Source organism: Pholcus phalangioides, unplaced genomic scaffold, assembly GCF_987345545.1.
Source record: "Pholcus phalangioides strain wild (caught in Gottingen) unplaced genomic scaffold, Ppha-v1.0 ptg000010l_1, whole genome shotgun sequence".
Lineage (NCBI taxonomy): Eukaryota > Metazoa > Arthropoda > Arachnida > Araneae > Pholcidae > Pholcus > Pholcus phalangioides.
In genome coordinates, this window is record NW_028301603.1 from 686,830 (window position 1) to 706,265 (window position 19,436).

The window sequence follows — 19,436 nt, forward strand, 5'->3', positions numbered from 1 at the left end:
TTATTTCATCCCAAAGATTTCTTTAATTCTATTGATTCATATTTAAAAGGGGTTGACAGAAATTAAACAAATAGTTAATTACAGGGAAGCATAGGCGTACGTAGAATTTTCTCGAGGAGGGGGTTTCAGATTTTTTATCCTTTGCAAGAAAGTATACTTACTGTAGAAAATATAATTACAAGAAAATGTACTTAATATGCAGGAAAAATAAAAACAGAAAAGTACATGTGATGTAGGTAAAGTAATTACAGGAAAATACACAATGTAGGAAAAATAATTATAAAAGAAAAATCAATTAACCTCAAATACATAAACACAAACCAACAGGAAATTGATGGAAAAAAGACAACTATATAGAAAATATTGATGGAAAAAAATAAGGATGAGCCAGAAAAAAATGAGAAAAGAGCGCAGAATATAACATTACGAGAACGCGCTTTTAGAAACAAGTCACCAAGATGACCTTATGTTGCTATCTTTCAAAACAGAACTCTATCGGGAAACCTTATGACCATGTAATCTGTATTTTACGGGACAAAACTACATAGAACTCTGAGAAAATTTCAAAATTTTCCCCGTTATCACGTCATTTCTTGTAAAAATACACATTTTGTGGATTTTCGTGTTTGAGAGAAAAAAGTTTTTCAAATCGTCAATTTTTAATTCTAATGAAAATTTCCCATCCATGAAATGTCTCGTTTTGAGATATTGAGCCTGCGACCTCGAACTTAATTTTGTAAAAATTTTCAGATTACCTGAGTGACCGCCGCACAGTTCCAGAGCACACTTAAACGTTCGTGGCACATTTACAGAGAACTTGAATGGCTCTTGGCACAGTTTAACATCACTCAAGTGACCTGCGACATACACACATCACTTTTAGTGACCTGTGGCATGGTTCTAGAACACTTGAGTGGACCCGACACATTTTAGATCACTTAAGTGGTCTTTGGAACAGTTCACATCGCTCAAGTGGCCCGCGACACATTTACAAATCAGTCAAGTGACAATTTACAGATCACTTAAGTGACGTGCAGACAGTTCCAGAGTAATTAAGTAATGTGCGGTGCAATTCCAGAGGTGACGTGTGGCACAGTTCTAGGGCATGTAAGCGGCCTGCAGTGCAGTTCCACTTCACTCAAGTTACCCGTGGGCCACTTGAGTGATCTAGAGCTGGGCCACGGCACATCTCCACATGAACTAAGTGGCCCGTGACACATTTTCAAATCAACGAGGAAGGGGCCCGCGCTCTTCTAAAGATTGAGTATCCTTGCATTAAAGTAATGTTGAAGCGAAGGGTCCATGGAAAGATTCCAGTTGGTCCGCGGACTAAACTCTTTTTCACTTGACGAAAAAAGTTTCGTCATGATTCTTATCAGGACTGGGCAGCAGGCAGATCTGGTGCCCCCGACCAGAGGGGGCGTAAATATAATCTATTAACCCCACCTAATTTTTTTTTATTTATTATATGTTAATATTTTTAATTAGAAGTTTTTTTTAATCATTACCGTGTATGCTGTACTAATGTGCAACATACTGAAAAAAAAATCCAGAACCGCTGGATGGGGTTCAAAACCTCCAAGCAGAAGCCTGCGCAAGGGGGGTGGGTGCTCAGGGAACATTAGAAGAACGAGGCACCAAAATGCCTGATTGCACCGGCTAACTAAGCATCTAGTCGCGGCCCTGTTCAAAAATTTATTTTTTTGAGGGGAGGGGGACAAAGTAATAGAGAGTAAACGATCATCTATCATGTTATAACGCACACATATATCTTTGCCATTTTCTTAGGTTTTGAGGGGATGGACCCCCCCGGCACTGATGGACAATTGAAGCAGCACCTTGAAGGCTTTTACTGATTCTCAAAATTTCGAAAATTTGCAATTTTCATAACTACAATTTTATTACTTGTCATAAATTTTCAATTGCATATTTTTTCTCATTCATTCTAAATTTTCAACAATGGGGTTGCAATTAACTCTCACATTAGAATTTAATCATGTATCTCTTTTAAAATTCTAAATTTTTTTAATTTTTCATTTATTATATGTTCATATTTTTAATTAGAAGTTTTTTTTTTTTTATCATTACCGTGTATGCTGTACTAATGTGCAACATACTGAAAAAAAGTCCAGAACCGCTGACGTACGCAAGATGGGGTTCAAAACTTCCAAACAGAAGCCTATGCCCTCCCCAAGCTATCAATGTTTTTTTTTGCGGTGAAAAAAAAAAAAAAAAGAGCACCTCTCTCATTAAGAAAATCCTGCGTACAATACTGAGCAGAACCAATGGGGAGATCAGTAATTTGTCAGATTTTTTAAATTGCTAGAAAACAGACATTGAGAGATGATGGCTGGGATGGGAAGACAAGCAACTTGTTTTTACATTGCTTTGTACTAAATATTATGGGGAAGAGTTAATGGCCCCTCTGAGCTGTAAAGACAGTGCAAGAAATATTCTGTCATTGGCATTTTTCCCGGGCTAATTGACTTGGACCCCAAGATGATGTCCAACCCAGAAAGCACAAACGTGGTAAACTTTTTCTCGCTGTAGGTATATTTCTTTTAACCTAGTGAGTTCAGCCCTGACTTCAAGGATTGTAGGTGTGTTATCGTTGAATTCAAGGTCTGAAAGAGTAATAACATTTTTTTTGTATAGGCTACCATTGCTGTCAAAAAAGTGATACCTAAATACCTTTATATTTTTAAAATTCAATGTTATTCAAAGTATCTTTCCACTTCTTGAACATCAAAATTCATGAGCCAAGATCTGGTGAATATAAATAAATTAATACAGTAACGGAGGATAGGAATCAGACTTGTTTAGAAAAAGTTTGAAAGCACCTCCGCTCCAAATCCTAGCAAGTCTTGAGAGTTCAATGAAAATTTCGCATCATTTTTGTAAATAAATCACAAAATAAATTAAAACTAAAGTATTTATTGATGAAAAAATATCAACTAATGTTAATTTACAATACGTATGATTACAGCCACTATGCACATGCAAAGGAGTTTCTAAACTTTCGATCATTTCTACTTTCTTAGCATAAAAGTGTCAAACTCCTTTTGAATGTTGTGTCTTTTTGGTGATTAAATGTTTCCTCTCCAGAACTGAAACTAATGAATCTTTGATATCATCTAGTGTTTTGTGGAGAAAGACCCCCCAGCTTTCATTTTATCTGAAAAGAGAACGAAAACAATTGTAAAATACTAGACAAGCAGTTATGATGAAAAAACATTCATTAATAATACAAATACAAACTCAAAGGCCACAGCAGGAAAATTGCCCAAGTGAGGACTGATGCTGGGAATAGGTTTTTAACTCAAGCAAGGACGGTGAGCGTTTGAAACAGACAGCGTTTCAAAAGAGATGGGATAGTTTTAAAAAGATGGCAGAACAGGTGAAACAATCTCATTTTTACCTTAGCAATGCATGGAACAAAAAACGTGATACAATACACTCGAGAGCAGAATTGACTTCTGAGAGGGGGGGGGGGGGAACAAGGAATTTCCTACAGAAAAACAAACCCTTAAAAAAATGATTTAAATTAATTGAAATTGATTACAATAGCATGTAAAAGGTGTTTCCTTTTGTAATATATTTTTTTTCTGAAAATATTTGAAATCTATATATTATATATTTGAAATTTTGCTGACAAGGGAGGTGGAGGGTATCAGAAAAGGCCAAAATTGTTCTTGCACAATACAGTAGACGCGGTTTATTGAAATCATGCATAACACTATCATTTGGATATTGCAATCGATCACTAATACAAAATATAGAATGGACCAATACTGTAACATAGGGAAAAGTTCATTGATAGTTAGAAGGACTTATGGCTTTTGTTTTGTTTTTTTTTGCATTTAGAAGCTGAGGTTTAACCATACTTTTGTAGGAGATTAAAAAATGTAACCCCCCCCTGCCCCCCACAAACATTTCTGTATTCTGGATGATAATTTTTGCTTGCACATGAAATCGATAGCTAGGCTATCTGCATATTATTTGCTGCTATAATCCATGTACGTGTAAAGCAGCTTTAGCAATGAACTTCCAGCAATGCAGGCACACAAAAGGTAAGATCAAAAAAAGAAACCTCAGTTCTCAGTCAATTAACCAAATTCAGTTTTCGCTTGAAAGACTGTCTCGAGAGATCTATGGAACACACAGTACATGAATTAAACACATGACTGAATTAAAAAAAAATATATTTTAGCTTAACCGACTGACGGTTTGAGGGTGTTGAGAAAATCGACTTGAAAAAGGTTCAGGTAATTGCCACAAAACTGCTTCGAAAAAAATCCAACCATTTTTCCTTCCCCCCCCCCCCCCGTACAAACAGCAGGATATCGGATTTAGTGTTGTGCGGTTTAAAATCTTTGTTCCGCCTACTGTTGAATGCTTCTTTGTAGGAGAGGAAAAGGTGTGCTCTCTCGTAAAAGGATTCAAACTAAGTACAATACTTGGCTTTTTGTGGGCTCGTCTTTTTTTCCCATTCCTCTGCCAAAGTATTTTTTACTTTTCAAGTAAAGACCTGGGCAAAACGGAACTGATTACACTAGCGCTGATTTGAATAACTTTCAAATCATTTTACTTAAAAATTATAATAAACTTGCCGTATTCCCACGTACTGGCCGGCATGCTGTAAAACACGAGGGGCACCAGCCTTTTGAATGTTGTGATCTTGGCCGGCCACTTTCAGCATGCCGGAAAAAATGAGGTTATAATAGGATCACAGCATGCATTCAGCTGAATCAATGGATTTTCCGAATATATAAAGTTGATACATATATATACATGCATGTCCATAAATTAAGGATAATGCCAGCTCCAGCAAATAAAGGTTCAGAAACAAAACCACCTCCTACATGTGTACCGGAATTTCAGAGAGCATTGCTTGCTGAGTGGAGTGATCTTCCCCAAGATCAGATCGATAATTTGATACTCAGCATGTCTAGGCGTTGTACGGACTGTATTTCATTGCATGGGAGACATACAATGTATTAACCATCATACCAACCATGTAATAGTAAGTTTTTGTGAAGGAGATATTTTTTACAATTGCTCCAGGGAGCAAAAATCATAGTTTTTATGAATGGTATCATACATACACCATCGTTTTTGTTCTTTATCTTTTGTTTAATATATGGTCTTTATGAATAAGTAACATTGGTTTTGTTTCTGAACCTTTATTTGTAAAATAACAAACAAAATAAACGTTACTTATTCATAAAGCCCATTTATTAAACAAAAGATAAAGAACAAAAACGATGGTGTATGTATGATACCATTCATAAAAACTATGATTTTTGCTCCCTGGAGCAATTGTAAAAAATATCTCCTTTACAGAAACTTACTATTACATGGCTGGTATGATGGTTAATACATTGTATGTCTCCCATGCAATGAAATCCGTACAACGCCTAGGCATGCTGAGTATCAAATTATCGATCTGATCTTGGGGAAGATCACTCCACTCAGCAAGCAATGCTCTCCGAAGTTCTGGTACACATGTAGGAGGTGGTTGACGGGCTGCAACTCGTCGGCCAAGCATGCCCCACACATGCTCTATCGGATTCAAGTCAGGTGAGAATGCTGGCCATTCCATACGGGCTATATCCTCAGATTCAAGGCATTCGTTTACGATGTTTGCTTGGTGAGGATGGGCGTTGTCATCCATAAACATAAATTCTGCGCCCATGGCACCCCTAAACAAACGTACATGTTGTTCCAGAATGATGTCCCAATAAATTTGGGCTTTCATGGTTCCGGTTTGAACATGCAGATCTGTTCTGGGACCCAGTATAATTCTACCCCAAACGAGCAATGCTGCACCACCGTAACGGTGTCGCATTCAATGATGTTGTCTAGGTGGTAACGGGTACCTGGCGTTCTCCTTATGAAAATCCGACGTGAATCAGACTGCAAGCTAAACCTGGACTCGTCGGAAAACATCACACAAGCCCACTGTGACGATGTCCACATTGCATGTTCTCTACTCCAGGCTAATTGCTGCAGACAGTGAGTTGCCGTGAGCGGAACACATCTGACAGGCCTGCGAGCATATGGACCAATATATCCCAAACGTCTGTACACAGTTTGCCTTGAAACTGTGGTACCCGTGGCTGCAGATAGCTGACGAGACAGGTCAGATGCTGTGCTCCGTATGCTTCTTTTGGCAGTTACTGCCAAATACTGGTCTTCATTCGGCGTTGTAACTCGGGGGGGGGGGGGACCTGTACTGTAACGTCTACTGAAATTTCCGTTATCTTGGAATCGTTGCCAAAGCCTAGAGATGACACTTTGGGCAATTCCAAGTTCCTCGGATACTTCCATCTGAGTACGCCCATATTCCAGGCGGCCGATAATTCTACCACGTAAAAAATCATCCACATGCGTCCTCTGTGTCATAACTATTCGCTGGGCATGTTCTTAAGTCAGCCACCTAGTTGGGCAATTTGCCTGTTGTGGCGTTGTATTTGTATAACACTGAGCGCCTTACAGAACTCTTGTGAACAATTTTACTTCTTTGCCACCATTCCTTATATACCCCCCCCCCTCTTACACTCTCATCATAGTGACATACTATCTGCATCATCTGGTGGCTTCCTGAAATTTGCATATCATTCTTGCAGATGTGTGTGATAATTCTACAGGTGAAATTTTTACTTTAGATTTCAATTTTCGTGCAATTCTGAATTATCCTTAATTTATGGACGTGAGTGTATTTATCATCTTTCAAACACACGCAGTTATTCATTCTAATATTAAATATTCAACTGTTTCTTTTCACTAACATCTAGTAAGAGCCATCATTTTTGGCTCCGTGGATATGTATAATCTATTTTCCTGATAAGAAATAAGAAATTAATAAAAAATAAAGATATTCAAGAATTTTCCAGAATCTGTGAATCGAATTTATCGGCATTCCGGAAAATATGGATATTTTCAGCATGCTGGTCTGCCTCACTGTTTCCCGGCATGCCAGCTAATGTTTGGGGAGTATGGTAATTATTTTACTAAGAAATCAGTTTTTCTCACTAATTGAATTCAATTACTGTAGCCCGTTTTACATCCAGGAGCTGAACCGTTTTTGATCGTTAAATTTCTTCCTAAGTACATTATTGTGCAAATAAATGCTATGTTAGGTTGTTTGACCTCAAGACCTGTCAGACCTTTCTATTATGTGGACAATGGTGCTATTGGAAGAGCCGTAGCCAGAAATTTCTTGCGGGTTGGGGAAGGGAACTGACAGTGCAGTACTTAGTCAAGATTCCACAATAAAAGAAAAATTCTGGCATTTAGGAGAATGACTGGCAGTGGGGGGTGGAGCCAGGGGGTGCAGTGAGTGCTCGAGTACCTACAGTATTCTGTACCACTGATCTGAGCACTCCCAAAATTCATTCAGGGATTAATAGTTTCCATGTAAAGCTCAAGTCAAGCACTCACGGTTTCGTAACTCTTCCGATGTATCTAATGACTGGGCCACCAGATCACTTAGATGGGAAAAAAAAGAAGTCAGTCAACCATTTGGATGTTTCGTTTGTACACTGAGCACACATTTTATAAGAAGTGTGATAAATGACCAAAAGATGCAATAGAAAAATTGTATTTTATTTTTAAATTTAAATGTACTTTTTTTTCGTTCAATGTTGAGGCATTGTGCTTGATGAGCACGTACAAGCTTATTCATGTCCTGTCACATAAGTGTGAGGAATTGATAGATGAGCTGAACATTTTCTTTTGTACGGAATGCTTAATCATAAGCTGTGGCTCAGCTTTTACAGCACAATACTTTTTTACTGGATTTTCACCCGTGGGCCCCTTAGTATATTCTAGGGCTACTGTGTGGTAGTGTTGACATCCTTCTGCGATCTCATCACCAGCATCCAGGTTTGTACCTCACTGGCGGCAGAGTGGTGGTCTACTGAAGTTCGTTTTCGGCGGTTTTTCAACTTATAAAAGCATTGTTGAACGGTTACAGCAGCGGTTCTCATCCCTTTTGAACTCTTTTCAGTATATAATTTCTATGGCGGAGCCCTGTTTCACTCGAGCAGCACTTTTTGAATATAATTTTTATGGTAGAACCTTGTATGCCCCTTATTTTTTATTAATCTATCAAAGTTACTGATCTGTTTTATTTTCATAGAGTCACCGCGGAGCCCCTGGGAAGTGTACACGGAGCACCGGTTGAGAATCGATGGGATACAGGTTTATATCCAGCTTGAAAGTACGAATTTACTCATGACCGGTCAACAATGTAATAACATGCTTATATTTATTTCCACTTCCAACTGCTAAATTTTCTTTAATTTGGCAATTGCTGGCTTGTATATGATGCTTAAGGAACTCCTGTAACTTATTCTTAGTGCATAAGTAAGAATAAGTTTTTGACTATGACATGGTATATATTTACTAGCATTTGTCATGCAGTGGCTTTTTGACTGAAGCTGTATCGAAATATGCAATAGGTATGATGTCCTGCCAGCTCTTCTTTGATTAAAAATACTTGTTAAAACTCTGGATTTATATGACCTAAGCTATAAAATTTTTAGGTGAGAATAAATGAGCACAATTAACAGATGCTAAATTTTTATATGGAATAAAATTTTGTGGGCAGATCAGAAAATTTAAAATATCAAAATAGATATTTTGTGCTCAGTAATTATAATTCAAAATATAAAAACATGCTAATCTCTATAAAAGTAAGTGTTTTGTTATTCAATATATCTATCAGGTTAACAAAAACTATTTGACATCAGTAATTTTTTGACTGTTTTAATTTCATCTCCACAAATAACCAGTCTTTCGATGAATTTTGTAGTTGAAGTTATGCGATACATAAATGAAATATAACATTTTTTTTAAAAAAGTATAGAGAATAATTGAGGCTAAACCTAATATAAATGAGGAAGTATTATAAATTAGTTATATAAACAGGTTCCACTGTAAACAAGTGATTTCCCCAATTCCTTGGAAATACAATTTCCTGTTCCCGGAGTCTCAAAAATGTCAGGAATTTAGAAACCCTGCTACCACCCTACCGCACAAGAGTTTCCTTTAGGGGCAGCACATGAAGCTTTGCACCCGAGCCGCAGTTAAGCTTGAGCTGCCCCTGGTGGAGGGGGCCCATGGTACAATATAACATTGATTTTTAGATTGTTTCTGTAGTTTTCATGGCTATAACATTTTTTTAAAAAAAGAAGGCACAATTGAATATGGAAAAACTTAGGTTAGCATGTTAATGGCTTCATTGCTACCAACATGTCATTAAATAGAGGTATAAGCTCAATAACTAGAAAAGATGCATTGGGGGGGGGGGGGGGGAAATCACAATTTCTTACCTTTCTTCTTTAATAAGCCTAAAGTAGCTTTGCCAGTGCTGCACTTTGATTCCTGAACTTTCAAATAATATTATATTATTTCAGCAGGACACTAGACATTCATCTTTCCGCTACCCTGACTTTTGCAACCTCTATGGCCAGTGCATCTGCTGGTGAAATTTTCTGACCTATGACAGACATAGGTCTTCCACATTCATTCTTTTGTATCATTCTGATGCTGCTTTTGATAGAAATATTTTGACTGCCTTTCCAAAGATCCAAATCTACAAAAAAAAGAGAAAAAAATCGTGTATTTCAAAAACACAACTCAGGGCCAGAACTGAGGGAGGGGGAGGCAACAAAAGTGCTGATAATTTTACGTGAGGAAAAAAAACAGTTGTAAAATCATTAATCAAATTCTAGTGGTGGGAGCAGCAAAATCACACTTGGCCCCACAAAAATCGCAGTAAACCCTTACGGCGGCAATCTTGAGATATCTTGTTAAACTTGATCTACCTTATTTTGGTCATCCCGAAATATCTCGGGTTCTTTTAGCATGCTTTTAAAAACATAAGTGGCAATTACTATGCACATCAGTAAAATTTTAAAAACCGCTTAAAGGGTTAAGGTAATGGCATAATTTCCATTTTCAGTCATTTTAAAACTGTTGCCACTGGCGATTTCATGGTGGGGTGAACAAAAAAAATGTTTTAGCTTTGTGTTTGCTTTCCACGCAACAAACGTATAATATTTAAGAAATATGTCAGATACTAAAGACATTTGTTTATGTAAATTAAATGAATTAATGGAAATACAGTCAACAAACGTTATAACAACCACGTTATTATCACTACCCATTTCTTCAACGTTTCCTATAGTGGAAAAACCATTTCTTTATTATGATTAGCTTATTTATTTGTTCAATATAAATTGAAATCAATCTTTTAAACGTGCCATGACATTCTCATTGAACCTTGGTTTTCCCGCATGCTGGAAAGGACCAGACTACAAATTTCAATAAGCTGGAGTCTCTCCTAATTTTTATGGCATACCAGCTAATGCAGGAAATAGGATACTGTAATTTTGATGCCAGTAAGTGTCATCTAAAGCTGGGGTTTCTTAGGAATAGGTTTGTTGTGCAGCGTGAACCGAATTAGACTATTCCGCGCTGACTGAAATGAGTTACATAATCACGCTACGTGTTTGTGTTTTCCTAGCGAGGCGCATCAGATCAGGGCGGCTATATAAATTATATGGCTTTGGCATCAGCTACTCTGTCGTCTGCATGCTCCGGTTTGAAGGGAAGGGAAATAAAACACAAAAGAGTGAAGAGAATATCGCCAAAACCACTGTGCATAATGCATTTGACTCCTCCAGAAAGAGAAAGCTAATAACGCCCAACGTAAAGTGCTGTCGTGAGCCGTATTGGTTCTGTAGGAAAACAGTCATGTCGCTTTTCTTACTGGTGAGTGGATGGCGTGTCGAGCTGGGGCGAATCATGTTGCGAGCGGCACAGGAAGCCTGCTCCTAGGAAAACCCGGCTTTAATGCATGGGACCACCCCAGCATGTGGGATCATCCTCTACAGCCTGAGGGCCTTGAGAGCAGCATGACTGAGATCCGGTTTAAATTAGATTAAGCATGGCAATTGGTGGGCAACAATTTCTGTCCAGGTGGGGTTCCCCATTAGGAACGTTTAATACATTAATTTTTGCCTAGTTTTTGGTCTGCTTGGGACGGGCCCCGGGCACTGCGTACGCCCCTGCCCAGCAAATTTAATGATGGTCGTATAACGATTTCCTTGATTTAAGGAATTTAAATAAGTTGCTGTGCATATATCTAAATTAATGTTACCCCCCCCCCCCCCAAAAAAAAAAAAACAATTTTCGCAATTTAAGGAATAGACATGCCGGTTTTACACAATTCGTTAAATCGAGATTCGACACTTCATTACTAACAATTTTAACAAACGAATCAACTCACCCAAGATCGATGAAAATACGTGCTCCTCGCTTTCAATTTCATGTCAATAGCTGTCAATCAGATGATTGAGAAGAATATTGGGCCGAGTGCTTTCACATTCTGAACGCATTAACAGTAGTCGAAGCGGAATGTATTATTTCATAGCCGTTTATTTTCGTCATGGAATGACATATTTACAAAATAAAAACCCGAGAAAAAACAAGCGCAAAACGTGAGGGAAAAATGGCGGTAAGATCAACAAGAAGGAAAGCAGTGATGGTAACCCCGTCAAGCAAAATTTCCCACAAAAATTTCCCTTTTGACTAAATTTTTCCCACACATTCCGAAATTTTTGCTGCCATCTATCGGTGGAAATATGTAGTCAATTATTTTACACTAGAAAAGCATTGTTTGGCATTTATATATTTTTTTCAACAGAAATTCTTTTGTTTGACCAAATTTCAAAATTTCCCACAAACGCCAAGAAATTTCCCATATGGACAAATTTTGGCCAATTTTTCCCACGAATATGGGAAATTTCCCATGAGTTACCATCACTGAAGGAAAGCATAAACAAAATGAAATTTCGACGCCAACCAAAGCCGCTTGAAAGTTACTCTTCATGCAGCTTTGACGCCAACCAATAGTGTAGGTGCTGCCATCTAATTTCAGATTTAAGAGTAACACACGTGGTGAAGAAGTTTTATAAAAAAAACTATATTCTTCATTCCACTCAGTTCCTTATGAACAAAGCTCATAAACCGAGCTGAATGTTTGAACAAAAAGTTCGGTTATTTTATCTGAGCATAAGGAGAAATCCAAAACAAACAACCTCTTAGTGAGCAGACGACAGGCAGAAAGTCGCTTTGTGTGGTTCCTTACAAGCGAAGCTCATAAACTGAGCTGGCTATTCAAACTAAAAGTTCAGCTATTTTTTCATAACACAAGGAGACGTCCAAATCAAAGAACCCTGGAAGAAGCAGACGACAGAGACTCTGAGGATTCATTTATATACTGTTTGTGCTGCCATCTAACCTCAAAATTTTCAACAACTCAAACAACGATGAAAAAAAGAGCGAGAGCAGAGAGAGAGATCGGTTTTTCTTTTAGAATATTAACATCATTGACTTCGTAAGAGAAAGATGAAGCAAAAAATCGCTGATCAAAATGGAGAAAAAAGCTTTTATGATAATTTACTTACTCTTATGCATGTAAAATCATGAAATTTTTTATAAGACGAAAATTTTGGCAACAAAATTCGTACACTAGTAATAATCAATAGATTAATTATATCTTTAAATAAATAATTATATTTTTTATTTTTTTGTAGAAAGAATGTAATTATCTCTTTCCATAAAATAATTCTGACAATGAATGATCGAACACAGAAGTGAAAATACAGATTATGTGGTCTTCCGATGGGGTTATGGGGTTACTAGATTCAAAACTGAGCAAGGAGGACACCTGGCGCTCACCTTAGACAACGCTACTTTTCCAAATTTTTGAAACAGGTGACGCCACTATACTGACGGTAAAATTATATAAAAACGTAACAAAAGCCGGGTTTTCCTAGGAATAGGCTTTTTGCGCCGCGTGAACCGGACTGGATCATTTCGCGTCGGTAGAAACTTGTTACTCAATCACGCTACGCGTTTGTGTTTTCCTAGCGTTGCGCATCAGCTTAGGATAGCTATATAGTATATGGCCCTGGCCAGGGGGAGGCGGCTCTCATGCCGCGGACGCTGGACCAGAGGTGGCGCAAATTTTATTCTCAAACCTCTCCTTCAACATTACAAGGGGGCGCCAAGATGCGTACTTGCCCGAGTAATCGAGCATCTAGTTGCGGCCCCGATTGCTGTAGTTACTCCACTCAGCGCTGCACGCTACTAATGCGTGTTAAAAGGAATTGAAAAGCGTGTCTCTGGTATGCAAGGGGACCCGGGTTCGGTTCCTGGAGGAGACCACTTTTTTTTCCAAATATTATTTCGGCATAACATCCGTAAAATTCAATTTCTCAGTATACTTCATATATGTTTTTAAAACTTCGATTTTTATAGTGAATTTTCTTAAGAGAAATCCGGCGATAATTTTTTTCCGATTAAAATGTTCAAAACAATGTTAAAACATTTGAGATCCAATCAAATAAAGTTAATGATATTTCTTTCTCAACACTATTCCTCATTACTCCTTATTTTATTATTCCTCTTATATTATTCTTTCCAACATTGTTCCTCTCCTAATTCCTTCCCACAATTGTTGAAGCTTTCCATTTTTATTTTTATTTTTTGCTGCTCACACATAATCATAAATATTACAGCACCACTCCCCCCACCCCAAAAAAAAATCTGTAAAACGAAACCTCTATGTAGTATATTTAAAGTTGAAATTTCCCGATAGATGGCAGCACAAGTGTTTTAGATGTGTGGGGGAGGGAAATATGTACGAAAGGGGAATTTTTTTTGTGGGAAATTTTCGGGTGACGAGGTTACCATTACTGGCCACTGATCATGCACCATCTCCCTGTACTTACAGGACGTGACAGTGATGGTAACTCAGGGCCGGTCTTAGGCTCAGTGGCACCCGGTGCAAAAGCAGTAGTCAGTGCCCCCCCCCAGGTGAAAATCGAGAGTGATGTGCCAGAGGAGGCAATTTTTGAGTCATTACTGTCCCGTGAAATACGGGACAGATCCATTCTACCATATTATCAGACTCTTGGTGTGGTGATCGTCCGCCCCCCCCTCCCCACACACCTCTTGGTTGGATATTAAGAGACGAAGAAGTCGGAAAAACTTCTTCTAGAGAGAGAATGGAATTACTGCTATTTAACTTGTAAACAAGCATAAAAACCCAACTTGTTTGATTTAATTAAGAGATTTAAAAACATTAAAAAAGCAAAACATCACACATTTATACAGGATACTCATCAGGATCTATCTTCTTCATACTTATTTTAATTGAGTTTTATGGTAAAATTCGTGTAGTGCATGCATCGCCTACGGGCTAATATGATAATGAAAGTAGTTTAATTAAAGTGGTATTTCCGTATGATTTCTTTCATATTTATAAAACTCATGAACTTCATTTGAAATCATCCCTTTCAGACCCAGTACTAAGAAACAGAAGGGGGCAGGCAAACACCAGCTAAAGCACCAGGCCGGCCTTGCACGATTTGGGCAGGCCCGTAACTATTCTGAGGCAACTTTGGCGGTGCAGCGAGCCGAATGGCGGGAGCTTGTAACTCCTCCTTTTTGTGAGCATAACCATTGCAAGCAGACTCCAAGAAAAGACTGCCCCGAGAAAGCACGCTACGGCCCTGTGGGAAGGGGCAGGGTCGTCTTAAGAGCATCATGGACCCTCCCGGGCCAAGTGGTTTTTCTGAGGCCCTACCTAGTAAATTCTAGAAAATTTTAACTAGATCTGATTTTCGTGAGGCCCCTCTACTCTTGAGGCTTCTGGGCTGGCCCATGCGTTAAGACTGCACTGGGAAGGGTTTTTTTTCTCTCTCTCTCTGTAGATTTTTTTTTAACCTCAGGGACTTCAGCTTTAATTTCAACGATAACACACAATTCTTGAAGTTTGGGCTGAACATCCCTGAGGTTAAAAAAAAGAATATCTAAAGTGAAAAGAAGAAACCTGTAAGTTTGTGAAAACAGGGTCTAAAAGAGTTATGTATAATCGCCGGTAAAAGTGATAAATGTTGCGAAATTCATCCAACTTACCGAAACGATTGGTGATTATGCATTACTGATTCAATGCATTTACCGTAACATACATTTAATTTTATATTTCATCAGCTTTAAAAACCTCATTACAAATATACGAAGATACATATCCGAAATTTCTCTTAGGCCGGGATTACACTATAAAAATTTCAAAGAAGTTCATTTATAAAACTTGAATAATTTAACCGATAAGGTTACCGGTTAAATTCGAGAAAATGCAACCAATAGCCTTATTGGTTGAATTTTTCAAGTTCTATAAGTGAAATTTTATGAAACTTCTTATAGTGTAATACCGGCCTTATACGAAATGGATTTGCCGCTGCCCCCCCCCCATCCCTCCTTGTTTTGGATATGTGAGGTACACTACTTTATTTCCATATTTCCATGGAAGTCCCAATTAACCTACCCTATTCTGCTGCGTATAGTCCGTAGATTATACGTTAAAAAAAAATTACATTGAAATAAAAACAAAACGTCGGAAATGAATTTCTTACTGAGGATCGAAGTTTCATGAGAAGAGTCAACTTTAAAGTGTCTTTAGTGCGGATAAACCACTGCATCTTATCTGCGGCTTTATATTTTTTTTCCGGAAGAGGTTTCATCAGTTATAATTACGCTAAAAATTTATTAACAAAAACATATATTTTTTTTAACATTTATAGATTGGTTAGATGCCAATACAAAAATTGACATTTTCTCTACAAAACCGTGTTGAACAACACCCCCCCCCCCTCCTCCTGGAGAGCGATTTCATATTGATAAATGAAATTTTCTCATGTGGGTTATATACCGCTGCGGACTATACATGGTGCCTTTTTCCCCCTCAACTTAGCGAAGTTTGCATCCGCGGATTATAAGCAGCGAAATTCGATAGGTTTTGTTTAATTCTTATTCAAGATTAACGTCGAGGAAATGACTTGAAAGTCGGTTGGAAAAAAAATTAAATTGAATTTCCAAAATGCGTTCCTCATTAGTTTCTTGAAAGGAAAAAGATGTAGATGTTTTTCAGAGTCCCGTTGTGGCCACACCTTCCCAAGGTCTCCTAGACAGAGATACTGTCTACTACGAGGCCATAGAAGTCTTTACCGTTACTCACCGGATATCTGGAACAAGATCCATGAAACTCCGAAAAGATGTTCAGTTGTGTATATGTACGGTTTGTTAAAATTTTCCACCCACACATACGTTACCCTCAGGGGCGGCTCGAGACAAAATCTCTACCAGAGTGGGACCTATATTTGAGCCCTCTGACCTCCCCAATTAAAAAAATAAACTTTTGTTTCAATCGCATCGTTTTGATGCGTTCAAAGGAACAGCGATATTTTATGTCATAACATATGGCGAATTTCTTTTGGCTTTTTATTTTGGATTTGACACTCCTCCTAGAGCGGGCAGAAATCTCATTCTCCCATTTTTTCGCCCTTTTACCCCGAACTCAACGCCCCTCCTAGATAGGACACAAAAATAAGTTTTCCTAATTTTTTTTTTTTGCGTTTCCACTTCGGATATAACGACCCTCCTACAGCGAGCAGAAATTATTTTCTGTAAGTTCTTTCACCCTTTTACGCCGGATTTGGCGCTCCTACTAGAGGCCACAGAAATCATTTCCCCTAACTTTTTTTCACCCTGTCTATCTCAGACGTGGCGCCCCTTCTACAGCGAGCACAAATAATTTTTCCAAAATTCTTTTTGTCCTTTCACTTCGGATTTGACGCCCTTCTAGAGTACGCCCAGTGCCACCGAGCTGCCCCTGGTTGAACTAATAGGAAAGTCTGGCGAGTCGAGAGATTGGCCAGTGATCGGGGGCGCTAAAGTGCATGGGGTTTCTCGTGTGAGCACATTTTTTTTTCTCCCTCGTGTGACAGGTAGTAACGAGGCCCAAGTGCAGGGTCAGCTAATCATAGGTTTAATTCATTCGTTGTTTTTTTAATTTTTTTTCGAAATACTGTACTGTATTGGCGATTCGATTCTGCGTTTTTAATAAGAGTAATACAAGAGTCGGAAAAAAAGAGGCATGAAAGGCCTCTGGCTCAAAATCTTTCCCACATCAGAAGACACCTCCAATTCCTGTAATACTAGGCAGACCATATTTCCTCGAGAGCAATACGGGATATTGGGATTGCAAATACGGGAAAATACAGGACATCGCCAATTATCGCCAAAAATGTCACCAAAACTGAACAAAATTGCTAAATATTGCTGAAATTACGGGAAAAACAATTTGGTGGTAAATGAAGCATTACTACAAATTGCAGTGGATGAAAATGATTTCCACGAGATAAAACGTTCACAAAGACAAAAATGTGGGAGATTAATTATTTATATTTGTAATTATCATAACGTAATTTGAGGTTAACATCACTGGTACTCTCATAGGAGCCGAGGTCATGATGACTCATTTCTGCAACCGTTTGCAAAGATCGGGGGAAAATTTGCCGCCTGGCAGTCGAGTGGTTAGGGAACTAGCTTCTCACTGTGCAGGTGTGGGTTCGAATCCCGATTCGAGCATGGGTGTTTACTAACACTAACAAATTCCCTGGACGGATCATGCTGATCCCTTGGGAATACGTGAGGATCGCGTTATTATTATTATTATAAATTCATGTTTGGGCGAACAGGGCCGAATTTCTTATACACAGGGTGTTTCAGCAAATATTCTCACTATTTTAACCCGCATATATATTTTTTCAATTTTCTTAATGTTTGACATCAATATATTGATGAAAATTTTTTTTTTCCTTTCACAAATTGTTAACTTGCTTGGCGCAAGCCCCCCCCCCCCTCCCCCGGTACTGCACAACAACGTGTTTACGTTGGTTTGAATATTGACAAGATTCTCTTCTTACGAATCCGTCTTCCAGCATGATTTAAATTTTACTAGAGAAATTTCCTCGTATCAACGGAAATTGTTATTCGAATGCTCGTGTAAACATTGAAATTCTTAACTCAATGAAACAGCGAGTCGAAGCCGGTTCCAGAAATACTTATTACAAGTTTTAAAACTGTAAAAGTGATCCGTAATTACGCCACGGATCACTTGAGTAATTTGGGAATGTTCCGCGGGTAACTTGAGTAATGTAGAACCGCACTGGGGTTCGCTTAAGTGCTCTAAAATTGTGTTACATGTCACTCAAGGAATCTCTAAATGTGCCACGGATCGTTTAAGTGTTCTGTAACTGTGTGGCGGGTTACTTAGGTGATCTTTGAATGTGAAAGTGATCTTTGAGGGTGGGTCGCAATGAATTTTTTAAAGATAAGTTTTGAGTTCATTTACCCTTCAAATAGCATTTAAATTAACAGAAATCGGTTATGATAACATATAAAGGTATTTTCTTCCGAAATTTTAATTAAAAAAATTTTTTTTTGCCTTAAAAAAATAAAAATTCGTCTGTGGTGGTGGGGGGGGGGAGGCGCACGATCCCCCATGACCCCCCCCCCCCGCGTACATTTCTGATCCCACCAATATACGTTAGGAGGTGGGGGGGGGGGCAGTGATGACGAAATTTTGCTGACAAGGGGGGGGGGGCAGATTTTTGCTTACTTTTGCTGACAGGGGGGAAGGGGTCAAAAATGACTAAAAATTTGCTTACGTAATACTTGAACGGCCCCTAATAGCCGTCGAAATTCCCAAAATGTTTTTTTTTCTTTTTTTTAGCGGTTCTGTTTCAGTTAGGAAAAAATTATTTTTGTGGCCAGTTTTATTGGTCAGAATAGTGGCACCATCTGATGTGGGAATTGGGAAAAGTGATGTCTCAAAGGGTGCGCGCAGGCGTCCTCCTTTCTCAGTTTTCGAATCTGGTGACCCTAGGAAAGATAACATCACGTTAAAACTTACTTAAAGTTACTTAAAGATAACTTACTTTTTGTGTGTGTGTGATTTCATTAATGCACTCAAATTTCTGGATAGATTGCAGCATGGGCTGTGGCGGATTAATGTTGGTCGAGGCCCCAGGCACAAAAGATTATATTAGGCCCCTTTAAATTAAAAAAGTATGAAGTTTGGGGTTTTTTCGGGGCCTTTTAGAAGTCGGGACATCGAGCGTGCCCCCGCCGTTAAATCCGCCTCTGAGTATGGGTCCCATTTTTCTGTGCGGGGGAAGTTCTCTTAATTTTTTTATAGATATTCACTAGGTTATCTAGATGCTTCCACTTCAATATCTTCTGCTCGCTGCGACGCACACTTCGAGAAACACTGGTTTAATCTATCACGTGATACTGGTCATCTTACATTTTTATATTTAATACTTGCTTTATGTTAACCAGGATAAAATAAGTAATTTTTTTCTCTAAAATCCGGCTTGAGAGCAACGGATATCATCAAAGCTCACAAACATCTTTGGTAATCCTGCCTCTAAATGCTGTTTATCTTTCACGTACGATACGAACACTTGCCACAGGGCCGTAACTAGACTGGGGGAACCGGGGCACTGCCCGGG

General features: G+C 38.5%; 1 long non-coding RNA gene across 1 annotated transcript; it reads right to left on the minus strand.

Moving 5' to 3' along the window:
* Positions 1-2,918: 2,918 nt before the first annotated feature.
* On the minus strand, positions 2,919-11,743 carry LOC149080726 (uncharacterized). Its single transcript, XR_016193343.1, has 3 exons — positions 11,300-11,743; positions 9,339-9,601; positions 2,919-3,175 (listed from the first exon to the last, which is right to left on the minus strand). It is a non-coding gene; the product is annotated as an uncharacterized LOC149080726 (long non-coding RNA).
* Positions 11,744-19,436: the final 7,693 nt, after the last annotated feature.